This window comes from Leucoraja erinacea, chromosome 1, assembly GCF_028641065.1.
Source record: "Leucoraja erinacea ecotype New England chromosome 1, Leri_hhj_1, whole genome shotgun sequence".
Taxonomy (NCBI): domain Eukaryota; kingdom Metazoa; phylum Chordata; class Chondrichthyes; order Rajiformes; family Rajidae; genus Leucoraja; species Leucoraja erinaceus.
The window spans coordinates 36049795-36064105 of record NC_073377.1 but is presented as its reverse complement, the minus strand read 5'-3'; the positions used below and the strand labels follow the sequence as shown (position 1 = coordinate 36064105).

Here is a 14311-nt window from a genome sequence, read left to right as displayed (position 1 = left end):
GGGTCAGGCAGCATCTCAGTAGATAAAGGATTGGAGACATTTTGGGTCAGTACCCTTCTTCAGACTGGACCCCCCTTGAGACTTCAGACCAGAGGACTTGGTTGTGGGCATTTCATTGTGGCTTTTTGAAAGGGCATGCAGCCCAGGGTTTAATGAAAGTTAAAATAGGTTGTACACAGACCTTGATTGTGCAAAGTGAAAGAGGTTGACCTGCATTTTTATTTTAATGGAGGTGGGGACAAGTTTTAACAGAGCACAGAACAACCAGCCTCCAAGTGACCCTGGGCTACATGGTGTTAATAGTGTGCATTCTATCTGGGCCAGATATCCAGCTTGTGCTGCAAATGCCAGCTTGCTACTTTAACAGAACTGCACATATTTGGATGGATGGGTTGGTAATTCATAAATGTTAAAGAACAGAGGTGCCAATACATTTCCTTTGGGCCGCCCATTTGCCCATTTGGAATTTGGGAAAAACCTTAATCACATGAATTGGAAGATCGAAACCAGACTACAGAGCATAATCCCAACATTATCAAAACTAAATATACTTCAACGTCAAATTTATTTTAAAAAAAACCATTTACACAACAGGCATCTGAAATGAGAAAAAGTAATTGTATTTCAAGGTTAAGGTCAGTTTATTGTCACATGTATCATTTACCGTACAGTGACATTTGAGTTACCATTTTTGCAACTCATTTGTTACTGTTTATCCATATTAATCCAGCATCTGAACATCTGTTTTTCACATTTCAACACTTACTTATATCACAACCTTTAAGCAAGAAAGCCTTCCATGACATTTCTCAGAAGCATTGTCAAGCAATATTTAAATAGAGTCAAAGAGTTGACACCGTGTTAAGATGACACACAGGCACATAGCCCAAATCTGGAGTGGGAAGATTGCAACCTTCACGTGGTCCGCCCCGTTTCGACAAATGCAATCAACCTGGCATTCACAATCAAATAAGGTCAATGTGAACATGTTGTCCTACAACTTTAGGCTGTGCAAGCCATACGCAAGAAGACCAAATCTTGGTTAAAAATGTTGATGCATTTTTAAAACGAGAAGAGGGCATGAGGATGCACAGAATTTTAGCATTTTTGTAGCTAAAGGCAGAGCAATTCAATACAAGGTTTTATAAGATCATAAGTGATAGGGGTAGAATTAGGCCATTCGGCCCATCAAGTCCACCATTCAATCATGGCTGATCTCTCCCTCCTAACCCCATTCTCCTGCCTTCTCCCCATAACCTCTGACACCCGTACCAATCAAGGTTTTGTCATTTCTTCCTGTAGTGCAGTCTCTGAGAGTTTTACAGCCAAAGAAATGCCAGTTGTATAAAGCAGGCAATATCAGATTGCAATACAATAATACCCAGTTAATTATTTTTTATTACTTTTGCGAGGGTGCTAAATATTGACTAGCACACCAGCAATAAATCCTGTACTCTCGTTTTATGCATCATCTAAATATTGACACAGGAAAAAGGCAACTCATCATCCACATGCATCAGGCTAAATATTGACAAGGACACAGGGAATAAATCTCATGTTCCCATTTTATGAATCATCCAAGAGTGGTGCAACATTCCCTCAATGCCTCAGCAGTGACTGGCTAAAATTGTATTCTCAAGTATCAGAAGTAGAATTCAAAACCACAGCACCTCCAATTCAGGGCCAAGGTTGCTACCAACTGAGCTATAGCCCACAGATTTTGAAGAGTGCAGATAACACAGAATCATACTGTTGGTCAGACAGTAGAGATGGTAAGGAATGGGGACTGGGCCATGGAGTACTCCAAAAGGATAATACAATGTATCACTGAATTAATAGCCAGCATGCATGAACATAGGCTAGCGAACTAATGAATGGCGCAAGAGACAGAGTTATGGATGAGCTCAAGCTCATGTAAAAGTTGAAATAACACCAGACATCCAGAAAACCATGGTCAGCTTAGTGCCGCCTTGAGGACATTTAAAAAGTCTAAAGATAGCAAAGATTGGATGCAGATTTCAGCAGATGGGGCGATCATGGTGGCACAGCGGTAGAAGTGCGGCCTTACAGCGAATGCAGTGCCAGAGACCCGGGTTCAATCCCTACTACGGGTGCTGTCTGTACGGAGTTCGTACGTTCTCCCCGTGACCTGCGTGGGTTTTCTCCGAGATCTTCGGTTTCCTCCCACACTCCAAAGACGTGCAGGTTTGTAGGTTCACAAAAAAGCTGGAGAAACTCAGCGGGTTCAGAAGAAGGGTTTCGGCCCGAAACGTTGCCTATTTCCTTCGCTCCATAGATGCTGTGCAGCTGATTTCTCCAGCTGTTTTTATGTACCTTCGATTCTCCAGCATCTGGTCGGTTCCTTCTTAAACCCGGTTTGGGCCTGGCTTAGTAAATGCATTGTCCCTAGTGGGTCTAGGATAGTGTTAATGATGGGATCACTGGTCGGCGCAGACCCGGTGGGCCTGTTTCTGCGCTGTGTGTCTCTAAACTAAAGATGGGATGAGCAGGCACTGATTCAGGGGACTTGAGTTGGAAAAAATTGGTCATGTACAATCACAACTTCCCTCTAGCCCTGTTTACAAGACCTTTTAAACTCTGCAAATGTCAACGATTCTAAATACAGGATTCTAAAGAGAATCAAACGGCACCACAGAGGTCTTAATCACATTGTTACTGATGTTTGTGGAATCTTCAACAAGATGTAATCTATTATTGTGAAACTGGCTTCTTGTAGGTAACTCCAACTTGCTGTGCACTCTGCGGAGAGTAACACCATATGCATCAGCATAAGCCCCACTGCCCAATAACACCCTCAAAATATTGCAATTATGTTCCTCACTGTTGGCACTGCTCTTTTAAATTATGACAAGCTAAGGAATGTCTCATGACACTCTAATCAAGGGGCAAGTTCATTACCTAGCCAAAGTAACAATGTATATTTCCGAGACCAGTTGCAGTTGCCTGGAGAAACAGTATTCTCTTTCTCTGTAAACAAGTAAACTCAAATCTGCATTGAAAGATAAAGCCTTCCCTGTACCCAAGATGCAATCAAAGGGACACTAGGCCAAAATAGACAATAGCTTAGTAGTACAAGAAACTGCTCTTCCGCCACTGATTGTCAAGAGTTCTGACTTCAACTAATACATTGAAATGGCTCCTTAGAAATAATGCACGTTATTCTTCTTGGGCTTCCTAATCTCATGCTTGCCTTAGCAAATAATATTCACGATTGTCAGAACTCCTCAATATATTATTCCTTAGATTTTACCACTTTATGTAATTTACAATGTTTTCAGAAGATTCGAGATATGCATTAAGAAGCTAAAGTATGCCTTTTCCAATTAAAACATATTTTCTCTGGCATATAAAAGTTTTGTATGATCAACAGGGGAGAAATAACACTAGTGCTTTAATATTCCAGTGCTTATTTGGAATAACATTACCAATCAGCAATTCTACAAAAAACACAATGCTGGATGGATTTCAGTTTTACTTTGGCAACTCCCAGGGTTAAACAGCCAGCCAACACACCTCAGCAACAGGCACGAGATTTGAAAGAAAGAGATTCTTAATGGACAAAAAGTTGTTCATTAATCCATTGTGCACACGTCAGCTCTTTACTGGAACAGTCTAAGTTTGGAACGTCCATGCATTCATTCTAAAGCTCTACACGTTCTTCTGTTTGAAATGTCATAATATCATTTCTATCACATGCTGTAGCAGGGCGTTGCTCAAACTATACTTTATTCTTCTACATTTATTTATTCACCGAACTTCTCCTTGATTGTAATCTCCATACACTTGATTGTAATCACGTATAGTCTTTGCTTTGACTGCGTCCCTTCTTTAGACCGCTGAGTTATTCCAGCATTTTGTGTCTATCTACGGTTTAAACCAGTATCTGCACTTCCTTCCTACACATTGGTTTTCATGCATGTATGGCAAGAACTGGATGTATTGGAAGACATCATTAGCCAATAGTGCACAGGCAGGCTCAACAAAATAGCCTGAGTGTCTTATAAACTGAAACCATTTATTTTTAGTACTAATTTTGCTGGTTGTAGCCTCAGGAAGGCCATATGGAAGCACCTCAGGTAGGCACTAATATCATCTTGACCTTATCCCTATTGCCTCGAAGTCAGAGTCATGCAGCACAGAAACAGGCCCTTTGGCCCAACTTGCCCAGGCCAACAAAGATATCCCCATCTACACGAGTCCCATGTATAGCCCATAACTCTGTAAACCTTTCCTATCCATGCCCTAGAAATATGCAAACAGTTGAATGAATGAATGAATGACAACAATTGCTGCATTGGCCATGCACCTTTCATGCTACAATCACACTTAAAAAGATCCATTATGCAAAGACATCCATGCCAACTATAAAGCCACACAGTGTAGGAGTCCATTTGTATTTGAGAGAAAATAACTACCCCGAAGAGTCCGATTCTGACACCTCCTAGAAAACTTTAAGAACAAGACAGTGACCACTGTCACGGATACCTTTGGAACAATTAATTGTTGGTTTGCATGTCCAAACATCTGCTTCTTCCAACCATAAGAAAATAAAATGTATTTTCATTTAACAACCAAATCTAGAGCTACAGCTCAAGTTCAAAAAGTTTTACAACTTTAGGGGCTACAGCCTAAGAAAATACATTGGAAGGCACTGGCAATATCGCTGCAAAAAGATTCAAATCTGCATTGAAAGAGGAAGCTTTCTAGGGCATGGTACACATGAGAATAAACCAAACTGAATTTATGAAGTTACGCTTATCAGAATCTGCAAAAAAAATACAAGTGTTCAAGGAGTCCTTGCAAAATAATCACACCAGGATCCATGAGGATTCAGATCTGGACACTTAAGAGACGTCTTTGCATTACATTTGTCACAAATAACCTTATAAATTGGGCCCCTCTCTTCCTTACATCTACTGACCTGTCAAAAATCTTCAGCATAGTGAGTTAAAGCATCTAATAGGTGCTTTGAAAATTAGTTGACCACAAAAGATGCTCTTTCTAGTAGAAAGAGGTCAACAATGAGAACGTGAATGAAACAGTGTCAGCATTGAAACTGGTTTGAAGCCAGACAGCATGACAGAGCCTGCCAGCTATTACATTCTTCTCAAGAATGCTTTGAAGCCGAAGCCCTAACCCTAACCCAATCTAACATATTGACTTAATTGAGGACAAATGGCTATTTGTTCACAATCAGACAACTTCAGAGCAAAATACTGTCACCCTGTTCGCTAATCAGAATCCGCACTTTGCAGGTGCTTCGGTATTCATGACTACATAGAAAACATAGAAACATAGAAATTAGGTGCAGGAGTAGGCCATTCGGCCCTTCGAGCCTGCACCGCCATTCAATATGATCATGGCTGATCATCCAACTCAGTATCCCGTACTTGCCTTCTCTCCATACCCTCTGATCCCCTTAGCCACAAGGGCCACATCTAACTCCCTCTTAAATATAGCCAATGAACTGGCCTCGACTACCCTCTGTGGCAGAGAGTTCCAGAGATTCACCACTCTCTGTGTGAAAAAGGTTCTTCTCATCTCGGTTTTAAAGGATTTCCCCCTTATCCTTAAGCTGTGACCCCTTGTCCTGGACTTCCCCAACATCGGGAGCAATCTTCCTGCATCTAGCCTGACCAACCCCTTAAGAATTTTGTAAGTTTCTATAAGATCCCCTCTCAATCTCCTAAATTCTAGAGAGTATAAACCAAGTCTATCCAGTCGTTCTTCATAAGACAGTCCTGACATCCCAGGAATCAGTCTGGTGAACCTTCTCTGCACTCCCTCTATGGCAATAATGTCCTTCCTCAGATTTGGAGACCAAAACTGTACGCAATACTCCAGGTGTGGTCTCACCAAAACCCTGTACTCCCTGCCTGCCCTATACTCAAATCCTTTTGCTATGAAAGCTAACATACCATTCGCTTTCTTCACTGCCTGCTGCACCTGCATGCCTACTTTCAATGACTGGTGTACCATGACACCCAGGTCTCGCTGCATCTCCCCTTTTCCTAGTCGGCCACCATTTAGATAATAGTCTGCTTTCCTGTTTTTGCCACCAAAATGGATAACCTCACATTTATCCACATTATACTGCATCTGCCAAACATTTGCCCACTCATCCAGCCTATCCAAGTCACCTTGCAGTCTCCTAGCATCCTCCTCACAGCTAACACTGCCCCCCAGCTTAGTGTCATCCGCAAACTTGGAGATGTTGCCTTCAATTCCCTCAACCAAATCATTAATATATCTGATGAATTGCAGTTTATGATAAACTAATCTTGTGATGCATGCACCAAGTTTAGCCTGGCAATCAAGAACAAAGCAACAGACAGAGTCCCAGCCCCAGTCAAACTCTACATCAACAATGAAGCTCTAAATAAAGTGAGTTACATGTGCTATCTTGGCTCAACCCATGCACCAACTTAATGCAAACTTCAGCAAAGTCCTGATCATCTTTAGCAGACGTACACTGTATGTCTGAAATAACAAGCTGCTACTTGTGAAGACAAAATGAGTCTATAGGGCTTGTGTTCTTGTTACCTTCCTTTACAGCTGTGAAGTACTCAGGCAGAAGCAAAAATTGAACAACATCCAGTTTGCTACCGCAGGAGCTCAGTAGTAATTATAACAGTCTAGTATAAAATCTTAAGACATTCACGACAATATTTTATACAGTAGTATTGGGCTCAAAACAAGGGTTATTGTGCCTTCTTGGTGGGTGTGCAATATATGGGAAAAATAATACTTGTTTTTTTCATTAATTCAATACTACAATAAAGAATTTACAATTATGCATTGACACAGTACGCTCCATAATGTTTGGGACAAAGACCCATCATTTATTTATTTGCCTCTGTACTCCATAATTTTAGATTTGGAACAGAAAAAAAAAAAATCACATGTGGTTAAAGTGCACATTATCAAATTTTAATAAAGACCATTTTTATTCATTTTGGTTTCACCATGTAGAAATTACAACTGTGTTTATACAAAGTCCCCCATTTCAGTGCTCCATAATATTTGAGACACATGGCCTCACAGGTGTTTGTAATTGCTCAGGTGTGTTTAATTACCTCCTTAATGCAGGTATAAGAGAGCTCTCAGCACCTAGTATTTCCTCCAGTCTTTCCATCACCTTTGGAAACTTTTATTGCTGTTTATCAACATGAGGGCCAAAGTTGTGCCAATGAAAGTCAAAAGAGCCATTATGAGACTGAGAAACAAGAATAAAACTGTTTGAGACATCAGCCAACATTTAGGCTTACCAAAATCAACTGTTTGGAGGATCATTAAGAAGAAAGAGAGCACTGGTCAACTTACTATTCGTAAAGGGACTGGCAGGCCAAGGAAGACCTCCACAGCTGATGACAGAAGAATTCCCTCTATAATAATGAAAAATCCCCAAACACCTGTCCGACAGATCAGAAACACTCTTCAGGAGTCAGACGTAGATTTGTCAATGAGAAGACGGAATTAACAGAAATAGAGGGTACACTGCAAGATGCAAACCACTGGTTAGCTGCAAAAATAGGATGGCCAGGTTACAGTTTGCCAAGAAGTACTAAGAAGAGCAACCACAGTTCTGGAAAAACATCTTGTGGACAGATGAGACGAAGATTAACTTATATCAGAGTGATGGCAAGAGCAATGTATGGAGGAGAGAAGGAACTGCGCAAGATCCAAATCATACCACCGCATCTGTGAAACACGGTGGTGCGGGTGTCATGGCCTGGGCATGTATGGCTGCTGAAGGTACTGGCTCACTTATCTTCATTGATGACACAACTGCTGATGGTATTAGCACAATGAATTCTGAAGTGCATAGACACATCCTATCTGCTCAAGTTCATACAAATGTCTCAAAACCCATTGGTCGACGGTTCATTCTACATCAAAGCAATGATCCCAAACATACTTCTAAAGCAACAAAGGAGTTTTTCAAAGCTAAAAAATGGTCAATTCTTTAGTGGCCAAGTCAATCACCCGATCTGAACCTAATTGAGCATGTCTTTTATATACTGAAGAGAAAACTGAACGGGACTAGCCCCCAAAACAAGCATGTTAAAGATGGCTGCAATACAGGCCTGGCAGAGCATCACCAGAGAAGACACCCAGCAACTGGTGATGTCCATGAATTGCAGACTTCAAGCAGTCATTGCATGCAAAGGATATGCAACAAAATACTAAACATGACTACTTTCATTTACATGACATTGCAGTGTCCCAAACATTATGGTGCCCTGAAATGGGGGGACTACGTATAAACACTGCTGTAATTTCTACATGGTGAAACCAAAATGTATAAAAAATACCCTTTATTAATATCTGACAATGTGCACTTTAACCACATGTGATTTTTTTCTATTACAAATCTCAAATTGTGGAGTACAGAGGCAAATAAAAATGATGGGTCTTTGTCCCAAACATTATGGAGGGCACTGTGGGACAGTGCAGAGAGAGGCAAACTGGTTCCATTTGATGACGGGGCCAAAATCAAGAAGCCATCTACAAGATTAAATACAAGCATAAAGATTCTGTTCGAGCTTGCCATGCACAGCTATGTCAAAATTCAAGATCAGATTCACTATTTTGATGACCAAAATAGCTTGGCTAAATATGGATTAAAACTATTCAATTACAGAGAACTGATTTCAAATTTGATGGGTTGAATGTCCTGCCCATGTTGCAAGTTCTGTCCAATTCATTTTAATGAATAAAACTAAACATTTCCATTAAGGCTATCAAAACGTTTCTGAAAACGGAATGTCTCATTTTATCAAATCAATTCGTTCTTCAAAACAATTTAAATATTTTAAGCACAAGTTGCTATTACTGGGATCTTATAGAAACTTACAAAATTCTTAAGGGGTTGGACAGGCTAGATGCAGGAAGCTTATTCCCGATGTTGGGGAAGTCCAGAACTAGGGGTCACAGTTTAAGGATAAGGGGGAAGTATTTTAGGACCAAGATGAGAAAATCATTTTTTACACAGAGAGTGGTGAATCTGTGGAATTCTCTGCCACAGAAGGTAGTTGAGGCCAGTTCATTGGCTATATTTAAGAGGGAGTTAGATGTGGCCCTTGTGGCTAAAGGGATCAGGGGGTATGGAGAGAAGGCAGGGATGGGATACTGAGTTGGATGATCAGCCATGATCATATTGAATGGCGGTGCAGGCTCGAAGTGCCGAATGGCCTACTCCTGCACCTATTTTCTATGTTTCTATTAACAAATCCATTTACTCTCTAAAGCTACTCACTTCTAAATCTATAATACTAAAAGTCTGATCTTGACCGCTTTTGGCCCACTGTGCTGCGATTTCCGACAGAACGCCACCACCAACGGCCATTATTTTTGGCCACCTTGCTCAGAGCCCCCCTCCGCCTTCCGGGACCAGAGGAATTTTTCCCATCGATGAAAAATCAGAGAGATATTAATTTTATTTTTTAACTCCCCATTCTCTCTGCTGCCCCCGCTGGCGGCAGTGGTAGGGACTATAAAACCCGGAAGTGTAGTGTCTCACTCAGTCTCTGCCAGACCCAGGAAGCGAGAGGGTCATGGCTCTCTGAGCTGCGAATAACAATGAACGCACGTCCATTCCACGGTGAGTCCCCTCGATGCAGCTCTAAAGTGGCTGCAGCCCAATTGTTTGCCTCGCCTTTTTAAAAAACTTTGTGTTCACAAAATGAATTTTGGTTGTCAGGTGGCTGCAGCCCAATTGTTTGCCTCGCCTTTTTAAAAGGTTTGTGTTCACAAAATGAATTTTGGTTGTCGAGTGGCTGTAGCCCAATTGTTTGCCTCGCCTTTTAACAAGTTTGTGTTCAAAAAATGAATTTTGGTTGTCAGATGGCTGCAGCCCAATTGTTTGCCTTGGCTTGGCTTTTAAAATCATTGCAACAGTTGGATGCCAGCCCAATAATCCATTCGGCCCACAATATCTATGCTAGCCCTCTGGAAACCAGTACCTTCGGCCCACAACACCCATACTAGCGCAACAGACAGCCCCCCCCCCCACTGGCGATCAATATTGGAATTAGTGGAGATGTGGAATATTGCGTTGGTGACCAGCCCTCCCGTGTGATGCTGGGACCTAATGGGTCCCACTTTGTCTAGTTATGACTAAATTTCAGTTTTTATTTTATTCTTTCCACGATGTAACGCAGTTGACAAAAGAAGCCTTCAATTAAAACAGATTGCGTTATGATAGGAATTGCTTGCAGTTAAGAGAAATTTCAACACCAACATGGGAAGGTTTCTGCAGCATTATCTTGGAGATTCTATACAAATACAAAATAACTTCATTTAATACAACGTTAATATTCAACTACCACTGATCACTTCTCCTAAACCAAAGAAAGACTGGCTGGGCAAGACCAAGTAAGGGATTAAACTTGCAACCAGCCTTGCGGTAACACTCAATACAATGTGAAAGCTCTAGTAACTTATGAAGTTGTATGTATGCCTTCGCTCATCCTGTTTCAATTACAATGGCTTGGAGAATAATTCCTTACTGCAGTGGTCTTATTAATGGATTCTGAATTTTTAAACTATCACAATCTGCTGATCTCAACAACCTTGAGCCCAGTGAACAGAAACAGATCGGAATATTAAACGTGGCCCCACCTCAAGCTCCACATTAACCACCAACATAACCCAAGAGGACAAACAATAGATACTATTCTGGTAGAGTCACCAAAGCACTATAGTTAATGATGCAAACTATTTGCGCAGAGAAAGAAATGCTTGGCTAACTTCATAGAAACTTTACTAAAATCTCTCATGTCCCTGCCAGAGAATCAAGTTCCAAAGGATGACAATGCTTCACAGATAATTATAGAATCAAATATTCCTTGCTCATTTTGATCTTCCATGGGTTAACCCCACCTTTGCATGACACATTACTTGTTCAAAGCTTGCAGCAATCTTCACTCCAGTGGCCATTCATTAATTACAAAATGATAATTTGGCAAAAAAAATGTTTTATACAATCTTACTTTTCATTTAACATCCAGTTTTGTTTTAATATTGTTTACCTGCAACCCAAGTTTCCCATGCCCTTTCTAAAATCACTTTAATCCATGCACTTAATTGACGTCAGGAAGTATGATGCACATGCTCTAATTAGCATCAATGGTGCAGATGTGAAAATGGTTGAAAACTTCATGTTCCTAGAAGTTAATATTACCAATGATCTGCCATGCACAACCCACATTGATGCGACAGCTAAGAATGCACACCAATGACTTTATTTCCTGAGGGGACTATAAATAAATTGGCAGGTCTCCAGACTTACAAACTTCTACAGATGCAATGTGGAAAGCCAACTGTTGGATTGCATCACCGATTGATAACAGCTCTGCCCAACACCGCAAGAAATTGCAGAGCTGTAGATGTAGCCGAGTCCATCACACAGACCAGAGTCCCCACTATTGACACCATCTACACTTCATGATGCCTTGGAAAAGCAGCCAGCATAATCAAAGACTTGTCACCCTTGTCATTCCTCATTCTCCCTGCTCCCATCTGGCAGGAGGTGCAGAAGTTTGAAAGCATGCACAACCCAACTCAGGAACAGCTACTTCACCTCCATTATCAGGTTTTGAAACAGTCCTTCAATAAACAAGGGTACTGTTCGAATCACATCTATCCAGAAGCCATTGGACATTGTCTAAGAACTGATGCGATCCAATGCCCTATGATGCTGAAAACTATATTCTACACAGTCTCTTCCCCTTTGATCTAGCTATTGTACGAGTTGAAATTGTTGCATCTATGTATGGTACCCGAGCGGTTTGGATAGCACGCAAAAGAAAACTTTTCACTGTACCTTGGTACATGTCATAGTAATTGGTAATACTTGTACAAACTTCTTCCAGCTTATCAATGCCACCTTTCATTATCAGGACCCAACAGGACTTTTCTGCAACCTACTCTGTCACTTGCACATTGGGTAGGTACGAATGGCAAGTTTAATTTTAAACTTAAGCATTCAAAGTCAAATTGCAACTGCATTGTAATTGACTTTCCTACCAGTTGTGCAATATTCAGCAACCAGTATGAACATGTTGCATTCCTTCAAAAGAAATTCAGACAGAGAGAGATTTGAATTAAATAAATCAATAACACAACATGGTGTCTGAAGAAGGGTCTCGGCCCAAAAGTCACCCATTCCTTCTCTCCAGAGATGCTGCCTGTCCTGCTGAGTTACTATAGCTTTTTGTGTCCATCTTCGGGTTAAACCAGCATCTGCTGTAGTTAAACCAGAACTGCCGATCAGGATAGGAGAAGCCCGTCAACATACAAGCCTGCTCCATCATTGATCATGAGCAACGCTAATCTACTTCCTCAACCAGCACAATTCCCATATCTAGAAATCTATCAATCCGTTTACAAATACCTCAATGACAGTCTCCATAGCCCTCAGGGATAGAAAATACCAAAGATTCAGCACCTTCCAATTGAAGATTTCACCCCCCCCCCCCCCCCCCCACCATAGTTGTATGGCAAAACACATCTGCAAAGTCCTACATCCCAGTTGGATTCAAACACAAATTCAATGGTAAAATGGCAGTAAAATGATCCACTGTATCCTCCAAGATCACAGGCTGGCATGTCATGATAATAGAAATCCAATCCCACACTTGCAGCCCCTTATTCTACAGATCAATAACTAGAACTGTATGATAGTGAACACTATCATTGTCTAAAAATAAACACTTCTCGTGGCTGTATAACAGTCCTAAGCTGCAATTTTGCCTCACATGAGAGATGATAAATATCCTAGGTCCATATCTATCCACACCAAGTTTACAACAGCTAAGCTTTCCCCATCAGAAATGATATTAGACTACCACCTTGTTAAAATGCGCCGCTTTCCGGGGACATGTTATAGAAACGAAAAGGTTAAAACGTCTAGGGATTAATGGCCCCAAAGGTAATTACAAAACGCGAAACAAATGAGTTGCAATCACGTACATTTCTCCCATTAAACAAAACATAGTAGCTTCAGCGCCCTGCAAGATAAATCAACAGATTCCCTGGGACAATACGCCGTTTTTTAGCAACCGCAAGAACTTTAACACGCCCTTCAACTTCACCCGTTTAGCAAAACTGTATTTCAAGAAACTCACCCCGCAGGCTACAAAGAACAGGAAGAGATGCACGTCATCATATCTGATAAAGGGAGAAACCACCCTCGGCCCCAGGAGCCGAAGCGATATAATTTGCCACGTTTCTTTGTATGTCTATAAAACAAATACCGTCTAGAAGGGGGGAAACTTAGAACGGAAAGTCTCTCTTCATTTCCCCCTGCACTTCTTTCCCTTGGTTGGCAGGAACCAATCGGACCAAGTCGAGGCGTTTTCCGGGTGTGACGATTTGAGAAGTTGAGGAGCAGAGAAGGATTTCTGCAAAGTAACGGGCGGAGGGGCCGTTCGGCCCGACTTGCCCAGCCTAAACATTGGCGAGCAGCCACTTGCAGCGCCCTGCAGCCGCCGAGTCTCAGCGCATCCCGCACCCAAGCGCTTGCAGCGTCTCTCACTCCCTCACTCACCCCCTCCTCAAACAAAAAAAGCCTCCTCGCCGCTCTTACATTAACCTTGCCAGGACTCTCTTGCAGTGACTGACTGACAGACAAACTCACCCTCTTCCTCTCTCCCAAGGTTGGTAGATGTGTATCCGCTAGTTTTCGCACTTCCAGCCGCTCCTGCCCTCACTCGCGGCGCATGTTGCTGCCCACGGGTTGGAAAAGCTTTGCAGCTCAGCGCTCACACACTCTGCAGGCTCCGCCCTCGCCGCCGCGTCCGGTCCAAGCTCCCAACCAACGTACACCAACCACTAGGCGGGTCTGTAGCAAGGCGCTGCCGGCTGGATCATGGCATCATCATTTCTTGCTGTCTTGGGAAATAACTTCCAATATCGCTCCTCTTCATTATCCGCCTTCCCGACAAAAGTCACCAGTCGCCTGCTCTCAGAAAAGATTCCGTGCTTTAAGGCTCCAAGTGTAATTTTATTGAAGTACAGTATTCACCTTTCAGATTGCTAGACTATAGAGGTTAATCGATTTCAATTAAATACTCAATTAAACGACAGTGAAGTAGATATTTCAATAATTTAAATCGAATAGAAATATCTCGATTTTTTATAGATGAATATCTATAATGTGCGATTTGCCTGCAAAAAAATACCGAAAGTGTGAAATAGTCCACATATATATGTATGTGTGTGTGTGTCAATTTCATTAAATATAATATCTCCTGAGTGAGAGTAATAATAAGCCAGGAATTTGGGA

General features: G+C 41.6%; 1 protein-coding gene across 1 annotated transcript in view; it reads right to left on the bottom strand.

The window, feature by feature from the left end:
• LOC129695700 (talin-1-like) overlaps nt 1-13859 on the bottom strand; it is a 232274-nt gene extending 218415 nt beyond the window's left edge. Inside the window, 1 exon segment of the mRNA XM_055632894.1 lies at nt 13664-13859. The gene's annotated coding sequence lies outside the window, so the exon portion shown is untranslated.
• Nucleotides 13860-14311: the final 452 nt, after the last annotated feature.